This window comes from Quercus robur, chromosome 10, assembly GCF_932294415.1.
Source record: "Quercus robur chromosome 10, dhQueRobu3.1, whole genome shotgun sequence".
Classification (NCBI taxonomy): Eukaryota; Viridiplantae; Streptophyta; class Magnoliopsida; order Fagales; family Fagaceae; genus Quercus; species Quercus robur.
The window spans coordinates 18239507-18254791 of record NC_065543.1 but is presented as its reverse complement, the minus strand read 5'-3'; positions in this window follow the sequence as shown (position 1 = coordinate 18254791).

The following is a 15285-nucleotide window of genomic DNA, read 5'->3' as shown; positions in this document are numbered from 1 at the left end:
AAATCTCTATATTTTCTTCTTTGACTTCTACATATTCTTCAAGAACAATATTTTCTTCAACATGCAATTCTTCCTTTAATGGTGGAATATTTTGCTCTTCAAAATAATTCAAGTATGAACTTCTTGGCCAATAATAATCTTGTATTGTATATGACAAGATTTCTTCACAATTCAAAGGATAAAATTTGATAGCAAGCATCTTTTTCATCCTTGGCCATGAACGAATTTTGTCTTTACTTTGTTGGATTCTATCAGATTGTACTCATTCCCACCAACGTAAGGTATACTTACTAAGTTTATACAAAGCATGCCTAACTTTTCTCTCATAATAAATATTCTCAAAGTCAAATAAATCTTATTGTTTCCATGCTCCAACGACAGCATCCTAGCAAAGATATTTGTGAGTGCTAGTTGTACGTCACATACTACTTAATAAGTTTTTTGTCACCGAAATTGCTACCGTCTCATACCTCAGCCACCAAACCAGGATAAGTCAAGGCTCTGATACCAACTGATGCAGGATGCAGAAGCGTTAAGAAGCAGAACACGTCTACTTCTAGAAAAACAAGAAACAAAACACGCTTGCTTCTGAAAATAACCATGAATCCACGAGGGTTCCTTGAATCCATAAGGAGAAAGGGTCTGGAATCCACCAAAAAATAGAAAGACAAAAGCCTGAATTTTATTGATTAAATAATTGTTCAAAAAACGTGTACAGAATAGGGGCCTATTTAATGGGCTCCGTAAAACTTGACAGACAAGAAAATATATTTTAAAATAACTCCTAATTAATACCTAACTATAATGGGAACCAAATTTGACCTAAAAAGTATTAAAAGCACCTAAAAACAAGGAAATAATAACCCTAAACTTAAAATAACGAAAATTACAAATTAAATGCCAAAATTAATAAATTACAATAATTAAATAGTAAATTGTGTCCTATATCAGAGCTTCACACATATATACACTTAAATTAGGTTAGAGTAGAATTTATATATTGTATAAAAAAAAGTGTCATTGCTTAAATCTTAGTGGGAATCATCATTTGTCCTGTAAAAGATACAACTATAGAGATAAAAGAAGCTTGAAAGCTAGAGAGAGTTTTGGGAATTTCTCTATATTGCATTGAATGAATGAATCTGTACAAGAATTGAGTTATATACCAAAAACAAAAAAGAAACTAACTACCTGAACTATAAGCAAAATTTGTTACAGCATGTGTGATAAGCCACATGTGTGTTTTACACGTGAGAATAAATAAACTATCTAAACTACTTGTAGTATAGCTAACAATTAACTAGACTCTATCGTTTAGCTTGTTTTCCTTCTGAACTTCTTTATTTCTCTTTTGATCTTTCTTCCTCTTCTGATCTTTAGAATCTTGACACTCCCCCTCAACATAAGAGCCAAAATTATGAATATTAACAATGCTCATCTTGGTAAGTAGAGAAACAAGCTATTGGCTACTAAGAACCTTTGTAAGCAAGTCTGCCAATTGTGAGTGTGTAGGAGTGTAAAACAATCTAATTACTTTCTCTTGTACCTTGTCTCTAACCACATGGCAATCTACTTCTATGTGTTTAGTTCTTTTATGGAATACTGGGTTCTCTTCTATATACATTGTTGCTTGATTATCACAGAAAAGTAGAGCTAGTTGTGGATGATAAACCTCAAAATCCCTCAACAATGCTAACAGCCAAGTTATCTCACACACAGTCACAGCCATAGCTCTATTCTTTGCCTTTGCAGATGATCTTGAGACTATGGACTACTTTTTAGACTTTTATGAGATTAGAGACTTTCCCAAGAACACACAGTAACCAGTAGTTGATTTTCAAGTGTCGACACATGCCACCCAATTAGCATCTGTGAAAGCCTTTAAGTGTAAATCTGATTTGGAAGATAAAAGAATGCCTTGACTAGGACACCCTTTGATGTATTGTAAAACTTTATAGGTAGCATCCAAATGCAGTTTTCTAGGCTTAGACATAAATTGGCTAAGTTTATGCACTGAATATGTTATATCAGGTCTGGTAATGGTAAGGTATAACAACCTACCAACCAATCTTTTGTATACCCCTTGATTAGGTAGTAACTCTCCATGAAATTTACTCAACTTCAGGCTTTTTTCCATTGGAACTCTGGAAGGTTTACAACTTGTCATCCTTGCATCTTTTAGCACCTCTAATGCATACTTTCTCTAACACAAGGTTATCCCTTTATCTGATCTAGCCACTTCAAGTCCAAGGAAGTATTTTAAATTCCCATGGTCTTTAAGTTTAAACAGCTGATCTGAAAAGACCTTAAGTTCTTCAACAGCCTTGACATCGTTACTTGCAATGAGGATGTCATCAACATAGACTAATAAAGCTATGAATGAATTCTGGAACTTCTTAGTGATAAATAGTAATCTAATCTAGACTGTCGAAATCCACACTTCAAAATGGTGGTTGAAAACTTGGAGTACTACTGCCTTGAAGCTTGCTTAAGTCCATATAAAGACTTGTTAAGCTTGCAAACCAACTCCCTCTTGCTGTGAAAGCCTTGAGGAAGCTGCATATAGACATCTTCAAGAAGCTCACCATGAAGAAAAGCACTATTCACATCAAGTTGAGTCAAGTGCCAACCTTTCACAATAGAAATAGCAAGTAATGTCTGGACAATACCCATCTTTGCCATAGGGGAAAAAGTTTCAATGAAGTCAAGACCTTCATGTTGAGTAAATCCCTTAGCAACCAACTTGGCTTTGTACCTCTCCATAGACCCATATGACTTATATAAAGGTAAAGGAGTGGGGGTCCAAGTATGATTAGACTCCAAGGCAGTAATTTAGCATCCATTACCTCCTGCCACTTAGGGTCCTTGTCAGCCTCATGATAAAACTTAGGCTCAGAAACATTGGTAATAAGGGAACAAAAATAGGCATAGGATGGAGATGATGTGGATGAATCAACATAATTAGATAAGGGATATTAGGAACTTGATTTAGCTGGAGAATGACTAGACTTGTTGGAAGAACTGGAATGAGAAGACTAATCACAAGCAATAGAGTTGCATTTATATGATTGCACATAAGATGGAGGCTTGGAAATCCTTTGAGATCTCCTTAGAGGTGGATTTGTATTCACAAGTTCGGCAGAATCTATTATAGGAAGAGATGCAAGTGCTGCATCATCTGTAGAAGGAATAGGAACTTAAGAAGTTGGAGGAATAGGATCAGGTGGAAGAATAGGGTTAGCTGTAGGGATAGATGGAGATGGAATAAGCTTAGTTGCAGGAATAGGTGGAGATGAAATAAGCTAAGAATCAATAGATGGAGAAACAAAAGGAAATAGAGAATCTAGAAGGGATGCCATAGATGGAAAAAGATGAGGTAAAGAAATATCTGAATGGGGAGAAGAAGAATAGGTAGAAGAAATGAAGGGAAAAATGGTTTCATGAAAAAACAATCCCTGGAAACAAAAATTTTCTCGGAAACCAGATTAAGCAGCTTGTAGCCCTTACACCAAATGGATAACCAATGAAAACACAAGGGGGTGGATCTAGGTTCAAATTTAGACCTATTATGGGCCAAAGTAGAGGCAAAGCAAAGGCATCCAAACACCCTTAAATGATCATAGGAAGGAAGTTTGTTATATAGTTTATATAGTTTCTTAAAGGGTGACTTGGTTTGCAAAATAAGTGAAGGCAACCTATTGATTATATGTACAGCAATAAGAACACAATCACCCCATAGATAAAAAAGTATATTAGACTGAAATTTAAGTACCCTAGCCATGCTGAAAATATGTTGGTGTTTCCTCTCCACTACTGAGTTCTATAGTGGAGTGGCAACACATGAGTGCTAATGGATAATACCATTAGTAGGAAAAAAATATTTGAAGAAAAATTTTGGAGCATTGTCAGTTCTAAAGACCTTGATCTTGGTGTGGAACTAAGTACATATCATATTATAAAAGGAAACTAAAAAAATCTGATCTCTGATTTAGATTTCATGAGATAGACCCATGTGGATCAAGTGGCATCATCCACAATGGTAACAAAATACTTAAATCCTTCTTGAGTAGGTTTATAAAAGGGACCCCAAACATCAAAATGTATGATATCAAAAGCATGATTAGATAAGTGATTAAAAGAAGGAAAATGAAGCCTTTTCTGCTTAGCAATAGGACAAAGAATACAATCTTTATTGCTATGAAAATTGATTACATCAGGAAGAGCATTGTGCAAGGCACTAAGCTTATTATCAAATGCATGCCTAAGTCTAAGATGCCAAATATATTGCTTAGAAACAATATGAATGTTGGAAACAGAATGAGCAAAAGAACTGAAAATTGACTGCAGAATTGAAGAAGCTTCTGAAATGGATTTGCAATTTGTTGAGTTTTGTAGCAAGTAAAGATTGTTGTGCAATTTACCCACTCTAATTGTGTTCCAACATGAAAAGTCATGTATGAAACAAAAGTTGGAAAGAAAAACAAGGCAACATGATAGGGATTTGGTCAAATTACTAACTGATATCAAGTTAAATGTGAAAGAAGGAACACACAAGACATTCTCAAGGACTAAAGTAGATGTCACTTGAATTGTTCCTATATGTGTGACAGTAACTCTTTCAACATTAGGCAACTAGACAAAGGTAGATATAGAACTAATGATATTGGTAAACAAAGTGATAGAGTGAATGATATGGTCTGTGACCCCAATGTTAAGAACCCAAGTTTCATTATCAAAGGCAGTCTTATTTGTAGGATTAACAACAAATATAGAATGTTGCATACTCAAACACATGGAATCTTGAAAAATATCACAAGAAATACCTGAGAGAGCATTGGGATTGATGGTAGAATTAGCTGAATGCATAGCAACATTAGATCGAGATGAAAAAGCATGAGAATTCAGCATGGATATCAGTTGTTGACATTATTTTGAAGTGAAAGGAAAGAAGTTGTTCTATTGTGCAGTTTTAGACTGACATTGATCACTTCAACACTGACCCGATTAGCCATTGCAAGTCTTCCTTTTTGCTTGTAACTAGAAGAATAACCAACTAGCTTATAGCATTTCTCCATGATGTAGCCAGGTTTGCCATAGTGGCTACACACAGGCCTTCTTTTCCCAGTATTCCCTTTATAATTCTTGCCATCATTGCTCGAAAAACCAAAACTTTCATTAAAACCTTGATTCTTGACAGCAAGGGCAATTGATTCAACTAAAGGACTTACATTGAATTCCAAAGATCTTTGCCTTTCTTCTTGAATCACCAATGTAAAAGCCTTATCTATCAAAGGAATAGGCTTTATCATAAGGATCTGAGTTCTAACTTGTGAATAGGAATCATTCAATCCATTAAGAAACTACATGATTGAATCTTGATGCTAAAAATTGCAAACCTTGTCATTCACACCGCAAGTGCATTTGCCACATGAACCACATGGTAAAGGCTTGAAATTTAGCAATTGATCCCATTAGGATTGGAGACCTATGAAAAAGTTTGTCACTATTGAATCTCCTTGCCTTGCATTACAGTGAAAATTTGCTTTTGAGGCTGTGAAATTCTTGGTCCATTGGCTTGAGAAAACCAATTCTTGAGAGCATTCCAAACCTCAAATGTTGTGTCTCTATAGATAACACTAGCTGTGATGTGAGGTGAAACTGAATTCAAGATCCAAGAGGAAATCTTGCACTTCGACCAAGCTTGCTTCTCGAGTGGAGTGATTGCCATTGAAGCATTGATGCTTCCATCAACGAATCTGAGCTTGCTTTTAGTATCCAAGGCCATTTTCATGGCTCTAGCCCAAGTAGGGTAATTGTCTTCAGTTAAAGGCTAAGTGACCAGAATCGCACTAGGTGTTTCATCGTGATGTAGAAAGAATGGACTCTGAGGATCCTCCATTGGTGAAAGTAAAAGTTGAGAAGAAGAAGAAGAAGAAGAAGAAGAAGAAGAAGAACTTGGATCAGAATTGGACGCCATTGAAAGCTCGTGCTCTGATACCATGTAAAAGATACAACTAGAGAGATAAAAGAAGCTTGAGAGCTAGAGAGAGTTTTGGGAATTTCTATATATTACATTGAATGAATGAATTTATACAAGAATTGAGTTATATACCAAAAATAGAAAAGAAACTAACTACCCAAACTATAAGCAAAACCAGTTATAGCACGTGTGATAAGCCACGTGTTTGTTTTACATGTGAGAATAAATAAACTATCTAAACTACTTGTGGTATAGCTAACAATTAACTAGGCTCTGTCGTTTCTCTTGTTTCCCTTTTGAACTTCTTTCTCTTCTGATCTTTCTTCCTCTTCTGATCTTTAGAATCAATCTTGACATGTCCATTACAAAAAGTCTCCAACTTTGATATTAAACTTATTAGAATAGAAACTTACAGTTTCATCAGGACCCAGGTTTTGCCTGTCCAAGGAAACATATCAAAGGAATATTAAAAAAAAAAAAAAATCCAACAATTAAGACAAAGATTCTTGAATCACTAGCCTATATATATATATATATATATATATATATATATATATATATATGTATGTATGTATTTTTGGTGAATACAACACTTGATGATGGATCGACCTTGGAGGATTCTATCTCTTGCCTACTAGATCCATAAACATTCGAGGACTCATATGATCTTTGGAATGTTCCTTAGATTACAAGAGGCCAACAACATTAATTTGAGAGTAAAAAAATAATTAAGTAAATCTATATTTGAAAACAAGAAGGAATCCGAATCATCTCATTTCCTCATGGCTCATGCAAGTCATGCATAGCTTATTACCAACTATGGTTTACAAGAAGCAAACTAAAAGTGCGAACATGAGTCTCTCTCTTAGTCTCATTGGTCTTCATTTCACACCGAATAAAAATCTTGTCATAGTTTTTCTTTTTCATTTTCCACTACAAGGAAAAATGTTTATTGAAACTAGAAAAATTGTTGCAATAACATTAGTCATTGCAATAGTTGATACGGGGTGTTGCAATAAAATTTAAGGTAATAGATTTGTGAACAAAAAGTTTTGTTGCAACAAATTCCAAATATTTTAATGACAACTTTGGTGCAATGATTTATATATTGTTGTAATAAATAATTTACAGTTTCAAATATCTTGTAGGTATAGGCTACTACTTTACGAATTTTATTGTAATTGATTGCAAATAATTGACCAAAATAAGTCGGATTAAATTATTACAATGATATCTTAATTGTAATAGATAATTACTTCACTTTTTCATTGCGATAAATTATGAAATAATTAATATCATGTTATTGAGATGATATATTAGTTGCAATTTCGTATTTGTCATTGCAATAGATTGTAAAAGAATTAATATCAAATTATTGCAATGATAACTTCATTACAATAAGCTATTAGTTCGATTTTTTTGTTGCAATAAATTGCAAAAATAATTGGTATCAATTTATTGCAACAATTTCTTTAATTTAAGTAATTGCAATAATTTTTCCTAATATATGCTTCTATTGCGACCGAAAATTGTAAAAGTTATTGCAACTTATTATTGTTGATGCAATAATTTAATACTTTTAAGTTACTATTGCAACAATTTTAACTTGTAGATGTGATATTTTTTCTAATACTATTATACATACTTTTGCTGTATTAACCCTTGACTTTTTTGTGTGTGTGTGTGTAGTGATTGTGGTAGATGTAAGCAAATATAATTGCTTCCCCAGGCATTGTGGTCTTTTAAAACCATATACATCCATTATATAGCCAGGGATTGTAGGTTTGCATTTCACATGCTACATTATTTCCATTGCCTAAAATGAGCTCTGAGAGAAAAATTGCATGGTATTAAAAACCAGAACGGTGAAAGAACCGGAAAAGTAGTGATTTTTGGTTTTTTGGTCTAACCGGGGTCGGACCGATGGTCGAACCAATGATGTCATAAATAATTTAATTAATTATTTTAAAATTATAAAATAAATAACAACTCATCAAATATATCCAAACAAATATAAAAAAAATTATAAAATGAGTTTCATATCTTATATTAGATGGTAAAGGGAAAGAAAGTATAAATAATCAAAATTAACATTACAAAAATAATAGCAATGTTATATCTTTTTTTGTTTTATTTATCATTTTTTTTTACAATGGTATTAAGAATAAGTAATTTAATTGTACTTTAAAGATCTATTCAAAATAAAAGGGTGTTTAATTAGATGATAGTAGCCTAAATGTTAAAATACAAATCCTTTTTTTAATGTTTAAAAAATATGTTTGTATTTGTATTCTTTTATTAATCAAAATTAAGTTATTAACACAGTTATTCAACAAAAAAAGAAATAACACAACCGAACAGTACACACTAAAAATAGAAAATGAAACACCTGGCTAACTTGCGTGGTTGTACATCTCCCAAAGTACACAACCCAATTCCCAAGTGCCAACTGCCAAGCATTAATACTTTAGATGCCTTTTATGCTTTTCATTGATACTTGGCTTTTGAGTTTTTTCAATAGTTCTGTGGGTTGGTTTTTCACCAGTGCGAGTACGGTACCAAGACCCAAGTATTCACAGCCTTCTTTTTCTTCCCTCAAAACTTCATTTTATTTTTTATTTTTTTTTGTTTCTCTGTATCTCTCAACTTGAAAGTTGAAACTTGAAAGCTTTGCACAAATATCTCCCAGTCAAAGACATTAGATCCGACTTCCAATTTGCTCATTTTTCTTGAGGTGGTCGGCGATGTTGGCTTGGTTTTTTTTTTTTTTTTTTTTTTTTTTTTTTTTTTTAAAGCAGTTTTGTAGCTAAGTTAGAGAACCGTTGGGAAACGGTTTGACCGTTCCGGTTCCCGGGTTTCCTGGTTGAACCACGGTTTTATAGGTTTTTTCGGTTTTTTTCATATTTTTGGTTTTTTATGCTAATGAACCGGTATGTATACCGGTTTACGGTCGGACTGGTTGAACCGGCCAGTCCGGTCCGGTTTTTAAAACTATGAAAAATTGTCCAGCCTCCTATACTAGGCAATGCCATGTGAAGGACTTGCCATTTGCTCTCAAAACTTCAAACAGCTCCGCAAGACGATAGAAATTGTGGGCATTCCTTGTATGTCCTAAATATAGTATCTATCCCCACACGCGAGACCACTCCCTACGCATTAACATTTCTCTATTGTTTTACCCAACCAGCTTTTATCTTCCTTCTCTTTATGTGCTGATCATATAACTCTAATATAAAATATACATATATTAGTTATAAAAAGTAAAAACTAAGGTCTGATTGCCCATTTTATGGTATGCTTGTCATGACAAAAAAGTGAAAAATGTTGGTACTACAATATTTTATATAACTTTTGCCATAACATGCCACATGGTGAGTTATGAGTGGTAGAGGAAAAATTGTGGAGGCACAGTGGTGAGATCAGTGAGTGCATGGGTTGGATATTTGGGTTACAATTTTGTTTTGTTAGCTAGTTGTTTTTGGTAGATGGTTGTGGTTTTGCTTTGTTTTTTTGTTTTTTTTTTCTTCCTGCAATGGGTTAGATCGGCCACTGGTGAGTGCTTGGCTAGGATGCGTTAGTGGATAGGAATGTTATTGGTGAGTGTGTGGCTGAAATTTGGTGGAAGAGGAAGGTGGCTGAGATTTTGTTTTTGCAGTGGCTGGTTGTTTTTGTGGTGGTTGGGTGGTGGTTTGTTGTGATTTTGGTGGATGGTTGTGGTTATGCCTTGGTTTTTTTCTTTTTCTTTTCTCATTGTAGTGGGTTGTGGTTGCCATGGTGGTGCCTGTGGCTTGTGGTGGTGGTGGGTTGTGGTTGCTACAATGGTGGTTATGGTAGGTGGAGTGATGGTGGAGGAGGTGGTTACTGTAGTTTTTTGTGCGCTTGTTTTTTATTATTTTAATGAGTAGTTTATATTATTTTAAATGAAGTGGTAATAAACTCAAATGCCTACCTCTTTCTATTTCATTTGTGGTAAACTAATCTCAAATAACTCATGGTTTTCTTTTGGGCAGGATGATAATGAGCAAAGTTCATCCTCGGATTGATTCGGCATTGCAAGTCTGAACCGATAAAGGGTAACTTCTTCCTACTAATTATTTCTCCCTTTACTACTTTTGTCATTTGGCTAAAATGTCAATTAATTATTTTAATTGTCTCAAAAACTCCCACCAAAGAAATTACCAGCAAATTTTATAGAGAAATTTAACAAACTTTGGCCAAACTCATGACACTGTCACCAACGGTTCTATCTGATAGGCCCACTATTTGCATCATTACTAGAATGTGTGAATGTATGGAAGATTTGTTATTTTATTTAATTTTGAGTAGGATTTTTCTTGTGTCTAAACTTAATATAATCATTGCTTCCCACTTTTAATTTGTTTTGGGTTATTATAATTTTTTTTATTTTTCTAGTTTTGGCAAGTTAAACATTATTTGTTTATGGTCACTTTGGATTTCTTTAGTAGAGGTGTGTGCTAGCTTGAGCATAGTAAGTAACTTCTTATTAAATTCTTGTAAAATTGTATATTGTAATGTTGATCACTGGTTTGTGGCAAGTTGTTGAGTTGGAATAAGCGGGTGGCTTGCATAGTGTTATAGGGTGGATTAAATTCATATTGGGAATGTTTAATTGTTTTATGTATATTTGTTTAAGTATTAAAGTCTATATAGACTTGTGCATTCATGAATGAGATAGGACTTTATCTAAGTAGATTATAACTTTAGACTTGTGCATTCATAATTTTAGCAACTTTATTGTGAATACTCTAACATATGTGTTTTAACTAACAAGTAAAAACAATTCACACTAGGAAAAATAAAAAATAAAATAAAATAAAAGCCTTAGTGAGCATTACTAGGGCAATAAATGAATCGAGTTTTGTCAAATTGTGAAGCTTGGCAATAAAAGTAAAATGTTTAAATTCAGTTTGAACTCAAACCAAGCCTAGGAACAATGTTTGAACTCGAGCTCATTAAAAAGTCTAAAAGCTTGAGTTGTCCTTAGCTTGGCTTAATTCATTGGTTAAGCAAACTTTGAGCTTAATATGAAGTTCGTGAGCACGAGATCTAGTACAAGTACATTATCAAGCCCATTTTGATTTAGATGAGTGGTCTTAATTACCAATTAATATCAAGCTCTGAGCATGTGTTGAGGTCCCCATTTTTTTTTTTGGCTAGGTAGTCTTCTCGTTGATAATCTCTTTAATGAAAATTCAGGGAACTTGTGTACATCAGTGGTTGATTGAGATGTGAACTTAAGTCCCATGTTCATAGTATCTTCCTAGTGTTAGGAAACTATGTCATTAATACATGGAATTTGCAGTTAAAAGCCAAGCCTGTCTTCTTTGTTTCATAGTACTATTTACCACCCCCAAAAAAAAAAAAAAAAAATGAGAACATATTATTTGGTTAGCTATTATGCAAATGTGTGTATTGAACTTTATAATTTTTCACAACAGATTTGCATTGATTTTTTCTTGAAATAGCATGAAAGAAGCTTAGCGATTTTGGGATTAAGATGGTTTTGTAATATCTTTTGGGGGGTTTTTCCTTTGATAAAAGGATTTGGTTGTCTAATTTACTAACGAGTATTTGAGGATTAGTTTCCTAGAGCAACTATATGGGTCTTATTGTCTCATGTATTGAGATAAATTTATTTTAAAGTGTGTTCATTTGCATTTGAGATAATTTTGACATATGTGAATGTGATTATGCTTGTTGCATGCCGAGTGTTTTGTAAATTACCTCTATGAGTTTTGAGATTGGATTACTTGACTTTTGGTTGTGATAATTGTTATATGAGGTTATGGGTTGCATTCCTAATTGTTAATATATGCTAACAAATGTAGCTTTAAGGTTTATCTATACACTATCTTATATTGAGTATTCTTCTCTAAAACACTTAAACAACTATAGTTGGAGGTATGTTTATTTTCTTCCGCAACTCTAAATTTATTTTTACATTTGGTATCAGAGTCATCTTTCATGTTATGTTTTTATTAGAATATATATATATATATATATATATATATATATATATACTAGTCGCTAATCCGTGCGATGCACGGGATAGTTAAACAAAATTTATACACATTTACTTTTATTGGTACAATCATTTGAAAATAATTCTAACTAATACCCAAATGTAAGAGACACATTGACTTACTATTTAAAGTAGCCTTCTGAAGAATTTACACATATTGTGCAACTGAGCCTTAATTTCTCATCAACAATAAAAACATGGAAAGAAAATAAAAATTACAACAATTAATTCCATTATCTTTCATGCTATACTTTGTAATTGTACGGAATTAAGTCAACTCAATTTAAGTAGTTGTAATAAAATTGGCTTCTACTATTCTCTATTCTATAGAAATATGAACATATTGGATTTCTCAAACAATTACCGGTATTGCAATAAAATGATTTATTATTGAAAATAAGAAACAAAGAAAATCTGTCTATAACTTAAGAAACACAATATAATAAAATTAAAGAGATAAAATTTTCGGAGGACAAAATATTATAGATAATTTTAGAAACAGATTATACACTTAAAAGGGTTAGTAATTTATAGCACTTACCCCCCACTATTAGTATACAGATACCAAGTGCGGTTGTCGTAATCCTTTGAAAGAACCTCCACCAATTGGACCCTATAAAAAAAAAAAAAAAAACACCCAATTAACAAAATTGATCCAAAAGGGTCTAAAAAGCACACAAAATCAATTCAAAAAACAAAAATATGAGACAAAGTAATTACTTTCCGCTGCCAATGAAATCATCTTTTGTATTGCTGTTTCAAACTGCAACACTTATCTCTCTAAAGCCTTCAATTAACGAAAACACAAACTTTTCTTGGAATACCGGAGTATTATGACCATCTATACACACACACAAAAAAAACAAAATCAGCATAACTCACTATAACTCTATAGAAGCCTCAAAGATATAAAGAGAAATTAAAGGGGTTGAATTTGATATTTACGTTTGGAGAGAGAGAGTTTGCAGAATTTTTTTTTTAATTGAGTACGTGCAATACATTATACAATGAAAATAACTGCACATATGCCATATGTATAGTTGGTCCATTACCTATCGTTGAAAAATATAGGAATGCAAAATGAAACATATATTGATTCCTAGAACACGCTTAATACGATGTAAAAGCCATGTTAAAATTGATTATTGAGCTTCATGTGCTTTTTCATTCCTGAAGATTATCCTTCGTTTATATAGAGAATATAGAAAATATAAGTGCAAAGAAAATCACCTTAACGTCTTAGAGTGATGATCTGGTGGCTATAGCTAGCTTGTCTTTGAGAATTTGGTTTTTGTTAGGGTTCTTGCTTTCGGTCACCTACTTATATAGAATAACTTGAGAGAGGGGTAAGGTTGCTAGGGTTTTGAGGTGTTATAATGTTTTTATTTTTATTTTTTATTTTTTAAATATTGTGCTGACGTGGAAAATTGTGGTGCCAGCAGAGGCTTCGGTTTTATATATATATATAGATAATGTATTCAATTGGTAATGGATGTCTTATTGTGTTATTTAGTAACGTTGTTGTTAAATATTTAGGTTGGTGATGATGCAAGTGACCACTCTCCTATAGCACAAAATCAATCATCAAGCTTGAAGTTTTTTTTTTCTTAGTTTGCAACTTTGATATAACATTCTAGATATTTGGAATGTCTTGTATTAGGCATAACAATTATTATAGCTAGAAATTGTATTATTGTATTATATTAATTTCATAGTTTGAATATGTTTGATTATTGTGGGGTTTATATTGGCGTGTCAACTAGACTTAGTCCTTTATTTAATTTTAATTTTTCTTTAGCTATAAACAGGTTGGGAAAACAAAATGTAAGGAAAATATTTCTATCCAAATTTTTTTTTTAAATGACCAATAGTGGTGCTTTTGAAACTGCCGCTATAGGCCCTTTAAGCCTAAAAAGGCCTATAGTAGCGCTTTTGAAATTGTTACTAAAGCTCATATTAAAAGAGCCTAAAAGACCTATAGCGATGCTTTTAAACCGTCACTATAGCCTTTTTTGTTTTTAAAAAATACCCTATATTAGTGGTATAAAAAGCGCCTGGATAAGGTTTCAAAACCACCGAGACCTCTACCGATGGTTTTAAAAGCGCCAGTATAGGTCATTCGAACCTATTGTCACACTCGTTGTGCAACACTACAAACCCTCGGGAAAAAAAGCGTCAGGATAGGGCATTTTGGACTATACCAGCACTTTTTGGGGCTATTCTAGCGGTTTAAAAACGCTAGGATAGTCCCAATTTTTTGTAGTGGTTGTAAATGATAAAAGAAATTGATGAGTCTATGTGAGTCCATTATACCACCACTCTCTTCACATGGACAAGTTGTGACAAAATTGTGGGAATGGTTGTGTTAAAAGACTTAGGTTACGAATGGCATTGGCCTAAAAAACCAATTTTTTTTTTACTATATAGCTTATTTTTGCTACTATTCATTAGTCTTATTGCATTTTTTGGTACTATTCATGAGTCTCACTGTACTATTTTAACGATTTAGTCTTTATCATTTGTATCTGGCTGATTGGCTGAACCCATCTGAACATATATTATTATTATTATTATTATTATTATATTGTCAATGAAATAACATTCTAGCTAGAAATTAAGATATTAAATAAAGTATGGGTTTATAATATTAAATATTGTTATTAAATTACATGGAATTTGATTAATGAAGATATAAATAAATAACTATATATATTAGCAATAATTTCAAAACGACACACTAGTTTTGACTAGTATCAAAATATTTTGTTTCCCTGACCAGATCGAAACAATCTTTGATACATTATTGACTTCATTGCGTAGTGGACATTGGTTCATGACAGTGACAATGACAAAAACCTTTTGGCTAAAGTATATATGAGATTATGAGGTAATTGCACTGAACTTACTTAGGTTTTTTTTTTTTTTTTTTTGTTATTACACATTCTTTTGCTCTAATTTTAGAATAAAACATTCACCTCCTTGCGTAGAGTATTTACACCGACATCAATAACAAAAAATAAAAAATAAACCTTTAATAAATCCCAAAAAATAAAAAGGCCTTTTAAAAATTTCATCAATTTCCTATTACAAAGATGTACAAATAATTTTTCTTCAATCTTTGGTCATCAATTGCTTATTAATTTTGATATTTTTTTCCTGAGTGAATATGTTATATTTTTAGTTTGTCAATTGATACTGTAATTATTTATTTTTATATATCAACCCTTCTGCTATATTTTTGGATTCTATAATAGCTCAAAGA